The sequence below is a fragment of the Portunus trituberculatus genome, chromosome 37, assembly GCF_017591435.1.
Source record: "Portunus trituberculatus isolate SZX2019 chromosome 37, ASM1759143v1, whole genome shotgun sequence".
NCBI classification, from domain to species: domain Eukaryota; kingdom Metazoa; phylum Arthropoda; class Malacostraca; order Decapoda; family Portunidae; genus Portunus; species Portunus trituberculatus.
The window spans coordinates 28,933,061-28,943,727 of NC_059291.1; the positions used below are offsets into that span (position 1 = coordinate 28,933,061).

Sequence of the window (10,667 nt, forward strand, 5' to 3'; positions counted from 1 at the left end):
AGGAGGAGGATGTATATTAAAACTGTGTAGTGCTCTCCTCTCTTCTCCTCCTCCTTCTCCTCCTCCTCCTCCTCCTCCTCCTCCTCCTCCTCCTCTTCCTCTTCCTCTTCCTCTTCCTCTTCCTCTTCCTCTTCCTCTTCCTCTTCCTCCTCCTCCTCCTCCTCCTGCTCCTCCTCCTTCCAGTGCCCTCCCGTCCCTTCCTCTCCCAGCCACTTGTGTCCTTTCCTGCTCCCCTCATTCCTTGCCTCTCTTTTATCATTTCCTCTTCATCTATCCTTTCTTCTTTTTACTATTACCTCCTCCTCTACAGCGTCCCTCCTTTGCTCACCACTCAAATCCATTCCCTGGCATTTCCCTCCTTCTTTCAGCATTCCCTTCTCCGTTCGCTGTCTTTCCTTCCTTCACTCCCTCCACGCCTCCACGCCTACACGCCTCCCACAGTCTTTCATCTGGTCTTCGCCCATTCATTTTTCATCTCTCTGTGGAATTTCCCCCCACCACTGTCTGCTTTTTGCAATATTGTTGTTTTCTCCCACTGTCTGTCTATCTGTCTCTGTGTCTGTCTATCTGTCTCTGTGTCTATCTGTCTGTCTCTGATGTCTGTCTATCTGTCTTTGTGTCTGTCTGTCGTCTCTGTATCTGTTTGTCTGTCTGTCTCTGTATGTCTGTCTCTGTGGCTGTCTGTCGTCTCTGTGTCTGTCTCTATCTGTCTCTGTGTCTGTCTATCTGTCTCTGTGTCTATCTGTCTGTCTCTTATGTCTGTCTATCTGCCTGTGTCTGTGTCTGTCTATCTGTCTCTGTGTCTATCTGTCTGTCTCTTATGTCTGTCTATCTGTCTGTGTCTGTGTCTGTCTATCTGTCTCTGTGTCTGTCTGTCGTCTCTGTGGCTGTCTGTTGTCTCTGTGGCTGTCTGTCTGTCTGTCTGTCTGTCTGTCTGTGTCTGTCTGTTTGTCTCTGTTTCTGTCTCTCTCTCTCTCTCTCTCTCTCTCTCTCTCTCTCTGGTCATCCATCACTAAACTTCATCTCTTCTTTTATTCTTTTTATTTTTCAGTGTTGTTGCTCCTCGTCCATTTTCACATTAGCGTTACCTTCCTCCTCTCTAATACTTACCCCATCTCTACTAACAAGATTCCCTCCTCCTCCTCCTCCTCCTCCTTTCCCTTCAGTGCCTCTCCTCCTCTCCCTTCAGTGCCTTCATCCCATTCTAGCCTCCCATTAAGTTAACCATCCCACTCCTACTCCATTACCTCTTCATTCTCCTGCTCTTCTTCCTCCTCTTCTTCCTGTTTCTCCTCCTTCGCCTCCTCCTCCTCCTCGTCCAAAGTAGCTCAAGCAAATGATTTATCGACGAAGGACGTGATGTATAGCGTCATTCATCATTCACACCTGTTGTCATCATAAACACACGTTCATACATGAAAATTTCCTTCCTTTCACTCACTTGCTGTCCTGTCATGCGGCCTTTTCAGAATTACATTTCTTTTTACTTGTTAAATTATTGTTGTTTTTATTAATATCATTACTATCATTGTTGTTCCTTGTTTTATTTTATGCCATTGTTGTTTTTGTTGTTGAGGTAGTTCTACTTTATAAAGGAACAAACTTTCGTTTATCGCCAGCCATTACTGAAGCTCCCGCGCTTGTTTCCCTGGTAAAGAATTGGCTGATTAGAGCAGACTTTTTGTTTCGCATGAGGATGACTGACAGACACGAGTACACACGCAAGGCTGAGAGAAGCGCCCCATTCATATGCTGCTCCCAGAAAAAACAATTTATGAACAGAAATGTCTTGATTTTCCTTGCTATTGAGTGTCAGTTAACATAAGAAATGAATAACAAACGGCCCAAAAAATAATTAAAATATATTCCTCGTACGTAGCTTGTCTTTTTTTCTGCCGGCCAACGAACTGGCTGATTAAATTAACAGGTTAATTGAAACAAAACTGGGAAATGTCACTTGACATCGCAAAAGGCACAGGCAAGTAATTTGGCGAGTGCAGGCAGACTTTTTGCTACTTCATGCAGGATCAAGTGCTCGTTAGGGATACGCAGAAAAATCACCAGAGTTCTCATTAGGATTCGCTTAAAAAGTAGTGACCAATGAACAGTCAACGCCGGAGAGGGAACGTAATTATAGGATTAATTCACAGGTGTTTCGACGTCAGCTCGCTGGACATAAAGGAGAAAAAAAGATAGTGATGGGCATAATTTGACGGAATATTGAGTTTACATTCACCGAAACACACACACACACACACACACACACACACACACACACACACACACACACACACACACACACACACACACACAAACACACACACACACACACACACACACACACGCACACACGCACACGCAGGTCAAGGGTTGGTGTGTTCTATAAAAAAAAAAGTCATCGATATTGTAATAAAATTGAAAGGAAACTCAACTTTAAATTCCCAAAAAATGAGGAAAAAATCGATGATGGCTTATTCTGCAGAGACTTTTAACGAAAGAGGTCGACGATAAAATGCATAATTTAACGGATTTCTTTTATTTTGCATCTTTTGGGAATAAAAAAAAAAAATGATCATAAGCATATTTTACACATACATGAATTTCTACATTCATATTGCTGAACATAAAAAAAAAAAAGAGGATCCAATGCAATGAAGTCTCTGATGCCGCGATCATAATAAATAAATTTGCTTCCAGTTATCTAAAGGCAAAACCGAAAAAAAAAAAACAGCACACAGAGAGAGTCACGGATCAACACCACAAACAAAATCAGGCAATATGGAAAGTATCGTGGTGGAGGCTTAGCTGGATCTGACGAAAGTGTTCTGTATTCACGCGGGGTTACGAGCTGGAGATGCCCTAGCCAAGCATTTCTATAACATAAGAAAATAATAAAGTGAGGGAAGCAGCACGAAGCCATCATATCAACCCGTGGCAGCCCAAGTATGAAATGTATCTATCCATTTCCTGCTATCATAAATATTTGTCTAACCATCTTTTAAAGCTCCCTATTGACTTAGCCCCAAGAGGTTCATTACTGAGTTCGTTCCATTCATCTACCACTCTATTTGATAAGGAGTTCCTTCCCATCTATTTCTTAAACCGTATCCTACAATGGATATCAACAACAATAAGGGATATTCGTTCAACGTAAAACAAAATGTATTGAATGAAAATTACAATAATAATGATAATGACGCGAAATAAGGATTTGTATGTGTGAGTTAAAAGCATTATTTACCTATCTTATTTCATATTATGACCTATAGCGCCTGCAGGCATACTTGAAGAGTATATGTGGGATGCGCTGTTCATCTTCCACCCATTAGTGGCGCAGGCAATTTTATCTATTGTGGTACCCATATTAGGGCCCATATCACCACCACATCTTTGGTGTAACCATCTAGAACCTCGGTATCATGGTGACATGTAGGTAACTTTAAACCACTCGACAAATGGCATAGCTTCAAAGTGGTGTGTGGTGAGATTTGAACCTACGCATGGACGTCTGACTGATCCCGCGCTCACCACCTTATCCACTATGCCTTCGCCTCCCTATATAACTATATACATTTACATGTTTCTAGATCTGTGTATCCCTTTATGTGCCCATCTTGTATCTATTGTATACTTATCCATTTGTTCGATATTTTTTTTCTTCCTTTCTGAGCGGCAATGAAAGATTTAATTATCATTATGATTGTTATCACATAGCACCTTTTTTCCACCCTACACCTTCCTCTTTCACACGTAAACAAAAAATAACAAACACAATAAAACCAAATTAAAATGAAGTCAACAATCAATAATCACAGAAATGAAACACACACACACACACACACACACACACACACACACACACACACACACACACACAACACAACATAAAACACACACACACACACACACACACACACACACACACACACACACGAGTTTATCAATTATTTGGATGACTTCCCACGGCAGAAATCAGTCAGGAAACTGCAAGCACTTTTAATCACCAACAAGCGAAGAGTGCCATGAAGAAATCAGGTTTTATCAATTTACCTTTTCTTCCATGTCGAGCAGCGCCGTGAAAGTAAATACGCGTGAATAATAAAACATCATTCCCATCCATCCAACACGTGTCAGGACTTTGATGTAATGAAGTCCTGCCCTGCATACGCGTTCTTCTTTTGTTGAGTTTTTTACTTCACCATTTCCACGACTTCCTTTTTAGAGAAGATAGAAAACTAATATTGGTGCTATACTATTCTCTGTCTTTCTCTCTTTCTCTCACCTTTCACGATTTCGTCCATTTTGGATGAGATTTGATGCTAGTAATTTCTTTCACCTTTTTCTGTTTGTTTATCTACCGAGAGAGAGGTGTGAGTTGCTCTCTTCTCTCACTCCTATTTCCTCCCCATTTTTAGAGAAAGATGCGAGTAGAGATTTCACTCCTCACCATTCCTTTCTTAGATATAATGGGAGTATTTTCTCTTCCCACGTAGCTTTCTCTAATCCCTTTCTGAAGAGACGCAAGTATTTTCTCTCCTCCTCCGTCCCGGCTTTCTCCTTTACGGAAGCCACGACAAATGTACTGTATTTTTTCTACACACCCTTCTCTGTTTTCTCATCTGCGACATGACAAAAGTACATTATTTCTAATTCAAGCTTTCCTGGTTTCCATTTTGAAGATATACGAGTATGATAAGAACTTTCTTTTTTAGCCCTTCCACTTCCTTCCCTTAGGAGAGAGGATTTTTCCTTCACTTCCACTACCTATTCAACTACCGAAGAGAGAGAGAGAGAGAGAGAGAGAGAGAGAGAGAGAGAGAGAGAGAGAGAGAGAGAGAGAGAGAGAGAGAGAGAGAGAGAGAGAGAGAGAGAGAGAGAGAGAGAGAGAGAGAGAGAGAGAGAGAGAGAGAGAGAGAGAGAGAGAGAGAGAGAGAGAGAGAGAGAGAGAGAGAGAGAGAGAGAGAGAGAGAGAGAGAGAGAGAGAGAGAGAGAGAGGAGAGAGAGAGAGAGAGAGAGAGAGAGAGAGAGAGAGAGAGAGAGAGAGAGAGAGAGAGAGAGAGAGAGAGAGAGAGAGAGAGAGAGAGAGAGAGAGAGAGAGAGAGAGAGAGAGAGAGAGAGAGAGAGAGAGAGAGAGAGAGAGAGAGAGAGAGAGAGAGAGAGAGAGAGAGAGTGTGTGTGTGTGTGTGTGTGTGTGTGTGTGTGTGTGTGTGTGTGTGTGTGTGTGTGTGTGTGTGTGTGTGTGTGTGTGTGTGTGTGTGTGTGTGTGTAATCCTCATCCTTTTAAATATGAAGTGTTGTTACCCCTATACGTAAAGGTACCCTTCACCCAAGGTTAAACCGCATCGGTATCTCATCAAATACATTCATTATAGTCGTACACGGGATAATCTCCATATTTGCTATTCTCTCACCTCTACACGTTTTTTCCCGTCACTCCGATAAGACATCAGCTTATTTATACTTCCTCTATGCACAGCAGACAATGGAATGGATACTTACACACCCTCACACTTAATTACATATATACAGTACAGTATACACATATACATATACATGCAGACATACATACATACATGCACAGAAAAGGAGATAGTAGGAAACATCAAGTCATTTAGGGAATGAATCCTTTAAAAAAATATCTATCTTCGAAATGTCTAAACAGTTAAATTTAGTGATTTGATACAAGTAATTGACGAATGACCAGACTACCAGGTGTTGATCCTGGTTGCGTGATGGCACTTTAACCCCTTGAATACCATGACGCGTTACCATATTCATTCTGGTGACTATTTGGTGATTTTATACAGCTTCAGAAACTTGTGTGGGGTGATTAAAATAGTGAAGGCTCTGGCCATTAATTTTCTGACCTCTACAGACACTTCCAAATGCCAATAAAATCATCTAATCGTACACAAATCTCAAGATAAAAATGTGTCCCAGTATTGAAGGGGTTAATTCAAACAGAGGAGTAATTTTGATCAAACTCTATCAACCTCAAATCATAACGAATCACTGTATATAACTTGAATTGTTTTGAAGCGTACGAAATACAATGCTTACCTCAATGTTTGGTATTGTTCTGCTTCTTAACGACACGTACATGTAACTATAATAAGTGCCGATCCGCTTCCTGTCCCACCTAACACTCCATCCCACTGGCCAAACTCGATACAGCTACTATGGGAATACTTACCGAGACGTGAGGTGTCCGTGGTGCGTACACAGACACTATGATAAATACAGTATACTCAATTCTCCAAGTCCTGGTACAACATCTGCCCCAGCGCTAACATCACGGGACTTGTGTTTGAATCAGTAATAGGTGCTCCAACGGTACGTGATTCGATGCGTTTGAACTAGCGGTAGGTGATTCGAAAAACTGAGTTATCAAATTTTAGCTTTTTTTTTTCTTCTATTTGCTAAATGATGTTGATATATATAAAAAAGAGAAAAAAAAAATAAGCCCACCACCTTCTTCCTACAAACACATTTTCTGGCGTAATTTGTTCCGGTATTGTATCCTCCCTTATGAGTACTAGTAACAGCTTCACTTATACATTGATCTACTTTTACAATGTTTCTAGTACTAAATATCATTCCCCTGTCTAAGTAATTGCGGCAGGGATCATCTACATCTCTTTCCCTTCACTCCCTCCAACTTCCATCCCAAACTTTCCCTTCCCATCTCCCTCCTCACCACACTCTCCTCCTTCCTGGTGGCAAGTTAAGTGCAGCACCTCCAGAAATCACTAACAAGGTCAAAGGGCGCCCGCTTATGGTACAGAATTAATGACGAGTCAAGCAAACACAGAATGATTACACACACGCACTTTATTCTTCCTTTGTGTTCAGGCTGTAGTGACTGTGTTCCCGGGACTCTGCTCTTCTCTTATCACTCTATTCTAATTTAATTTCCTTTATTTTTCTTTCTTCTCTCTCATTCTCGTCTTTTTCCTTTATTTTCATATTTTCATTTATCTCCTTTCTCGTTTAGTGTTTTTACCTCTTTATTTTCTTTATCCCTATATTTCATTTATCACATATTCTCTTACTTTGCTTTTTTCCCTTTCTCTTTCAATTCCATTTATTTATCTTTATCCTCATGTCTCATATTTTTCTTTTACTTTTTATTTCATTCTTCTATATCTTTTTCAATGTTTTTTTTTTCCTTTAACTTTTTCTACTTCTTTCCATTCATTTTCTTTTAGTTTTTCTTTTGTTCTCCCTTTTCTTTCAAATTCATCCTCTTCCATTATTTCTTTCTGTATTCCCATTTATCTCTTTCCAACTCTTTTCTATTTACTTTTTTCTTCATTAACCTTTTCTGTTTCATTCTCTTTATTTCAATTTCCTTTAACCTTTTTATTTATTTATTTTTTTTTTTATGTTCTCTTATATTCAACTTTTATTTCTTTGATCCATCTTCCCTTCTCGTCACGTTTCTCTTTTTTATCACTGTTTTTCCTTTGCTTGTATTGATTATTTTCCTTTCTCTTCTTCTTTGTCTTATTTCCTCTTGATTATAACATTTTATACTCTCTCTCTCTCTCTCTCTCTCTCTCTCTCTCTCTCTCTCTCTCTCTCTCTCTCTCTCTCTCTCTGAGTTTCCTTGTTTTTTTTTCTTTCTTTTTCTTTTACTTATATGTCTTCTTGGATTCTTCGTTTCTGTTTCTTTCTTTTTGTTTCTTTGCTTCCTCGAATTGTTTCTTCTTTCCTTTACTAAGCTTCATTTACTCTTCTTTCCTTTTACTTTCTTTTCTCTATTTTCTGACTTCTTTTCCACCTTCACATTATTATTTCTCCTTCTTTTCTTCACGCTTTTGTTTCTGTTTCCTCCTTGCTTCCTTTCCACATAATTGTATTGTGTCTTACCTTTCTTACTTTCCTTTTCCTTCTTCATGTGTTCCTTTATTTCCTCTTTCATAACACTTATTCTATTTTTTTTTTCTTTCTCGTCTTTCCTCCAATCTCATATTTTCTTTTTTAACATGATTGTCTTTTTTCTTTTTCCATTTTTTTTCCTTTTCTTCTCATGTTGTCTCCTATAATTTCCTCTTTGACGCCACTGTTTTTCTTCTCCTCTTCTTTCTCGCTCTCTTTCTTTTCTCCCTTTCTACCTCGTTTTCTTTTAACGTGGCTTGAGGCAGAGTGTGTGAAGGAGAGGAGAAAGAAGAGAGTGGTGCAGGAAGATGCTGGTTGGTTGCTTCCTAATTCTCCTCTTTTTACTCCTCCTCCTCTTCCTCCTCCTCCTCTTACTCTTCTTCATTTTAGTTTTCCTCACTTTGCTTTTCTTTTCTGTAAATATTCCCTTTCCTTGTTATTTTTCTCTTCTTCTCCCTTCTGCTTCACTATTACTTTCCTTACTCTGTTGATTATTTACGTGTTCCTCCTCCTCTTTTTCGTCGTTGTCTTCCTCTTTTTGCTCTCTTTCACCACAACAAACACTACTTCTTCCTTCTCCTAATCTTTTCCTCCTCTTTTTCTTTTTTTTTCTTCTTCTTCTTCTTCTTCTTCTTCTTCTTCTTCTTCTTCTCTTCCTCCTTTTCCTCCTCCTCCTCCTCCTCCTCCTCCTCCTCCTCCTCCTCCTCCTCCTCCTCCTCCTCCTCCTCCTCCTAATCGAGAGACCTAATCGAAGTTTTCAAATTTTTTCGGGGATATAACAACCTTGATGTAAATAAATATTTTACCATTGATCATTCCACTATGACAAGGAATAATGGGTTTAAAATTACACCAAAACGCTTCAAAACCCACGAGGCAAAGCACTTTTTCTTTAATAGAATTGTTAACATTTGGAATAAACTTCCTTCAAAAATGTAACCAGTACTTCCATTGCATCATTCAAAAACAAAATTGATAAATATTTAAAGAATAACCCCCAACAAGCTCTCTTCTTGTCCGAATAATTAAACATTATATTAGTATGACAATTATTGTGTGTAACTTTCTTATAGATAGATATGTAGAGTTCACCGTAGGGTGAATAATAGAATCTCCTTTCATCCTTTCCTGTGAAAATTCCATGTCAGTTTTTCCATACTGCATGGTACTTTTCCAAACTATTTTCAATGTCAGCGAAAGCAGGAGGGAGTGGTGGGTGGGGAGGAGCTTCTCCTGTACTGTCCTGTCTCTCTTATCTGTAGCCAGTTAGAAGTAGTTACCAAACAGCCTCGAAAGGACCACGAGGTTTGTTGCTGTTTGGCTTTCCTTTGTATTCCTCCTCCTCCTCCTTCTCCTTCTTCTCCTCCTTCTCCTCCTCCTCCTCTTCCTCTTCCTCTTCCTCCTCCTCTTCCTCCTCCTCCTCCTCCTCCTCCTCCTCTTCCTCTTCCTCCTCCTCCTCCTTTTCTTCTTCCTACCCCTCCTTTTTCTCTTTCTCCTCCTCCTGTTCCTCGGAACACGGTCTCATAAGCAACAGTTCCTGCTCCGCGAATTTACTAAATTTAATTTATAAACTGTTTAACTCATTAATAAAGGCCGACACTTTCTTTATGCTAAACGTCAATGCTATACACGAAGGAATCCGTTGTGAAATCAATAGCTTTGCAGATGACAACAAAATAGAAAGGAAAGTTAAGTATCATCAACATCACAATGACGAGGAACACAGTGCATCCTTACGAAATAACATAAGACATTATGAAACGTAAAATAGAACAAAACATAATGGAAATGTTAATTTTTTTAAATATATAACAATCTTAAATCTCATGAATATTCTATCATTGGTCACTCTAACCTAATAAAAAACAAGGATCGCGAAATTACACCGAGGTGTTTCCAATCCTTTGAGGCACGCACTTTTTTTTAATGCCATCATAAATATTTGGAATAGAATCATACATTATCGTTAGCAGGAATTATTTTTTTTTCAAATAGACAAAAATAAAAAGCTGGGCCCCCATCAAGCTCAATTACTGGTTTAACTGTTACGCATTACATTATAACCTCTTAATTTATCAATATAAAGAATTTACTATACAAACAGCGATATCATCATTTCACTCATATGAGAAATCCAAGTTTTTATTCTATATTAATGCTACGTTTTCCAATTACTTTCATGCCAACTTACAATGCAGGAAGTGGTGTGTGAGGAGGAGTCTCCTTATATAGCAAGTTTGAAATAGGTCTGTTGCTGTTTGGCTTTCCTTTGCATCCCTTTCCTCAGAGATGGCAAAACATGAGTCAGAGAGTCAGAGAGTAAGGAAGACAATAGACAAGAAAAAGGAAGGGAGAAGTTAAAAAGTTACATGATACTTGCCTGATCGAGATCCCAATTAGTACAGGGTATTTAAGCACGGGAACAATTTAAACAGGAGACACGAATCAGACTTCCTTTGACACTATTGATTCCTTCCTCGTGTCTTGCATCAGTCTCGAGATGGCAGGTGGCTTCTCTAATTACAAGTGGTCCGGTAATTCCCAGTCCTAATTTTCCTACCTGAGTGGAGTGACCCGTGTGTGTAATTCACCACGGTCTCCTCCTGGTCACCCAGCCAGTCTTACCCAATACGGAGCGAGCTCAGAGCTCATAGACCGATCTTCGGGTAGGACTGAGACCACAACACACTCCACACACCGGGAAAGCGAGGCCACAACCCCTCGAGTTACAGCCCGTACCTATTTACTGCTAGGTGAACAGGGGCCACACATTAAGAGGCTTGCCC

The 10,667-nt window shown here is 39.7% G+C and overlaps 1 protein-coding gene across 10 annotated transcripts in view; it reads right to left on the minus strand.

Moving 5' to 3' along the window:
- LOC123514259 (regulating synaptic membrane exocytosis protein 1-like) overlaps positions 1-10,667 on the minus strand; it is a 152,729-nt gene that overhangs the window by 111,659 nt on the left and 30,403 nt on the right. Inside the window, exon 1 of one of the 10 annotated variants that reach the window (XM_045272009.1) lies at positions 6,194-6,298. The exons of the other annotated variants lie outside the window; for them this stretch is intronic. The gene's annotated coding sequence lies outside the window, so the exon portion shown is untranslated. Of the gene's footprint in view, positions 1-6,193; positions 6,299-10,667 lie in introns of those variants that run through there. 10 annotated transcript variants of the gene reach the window in all.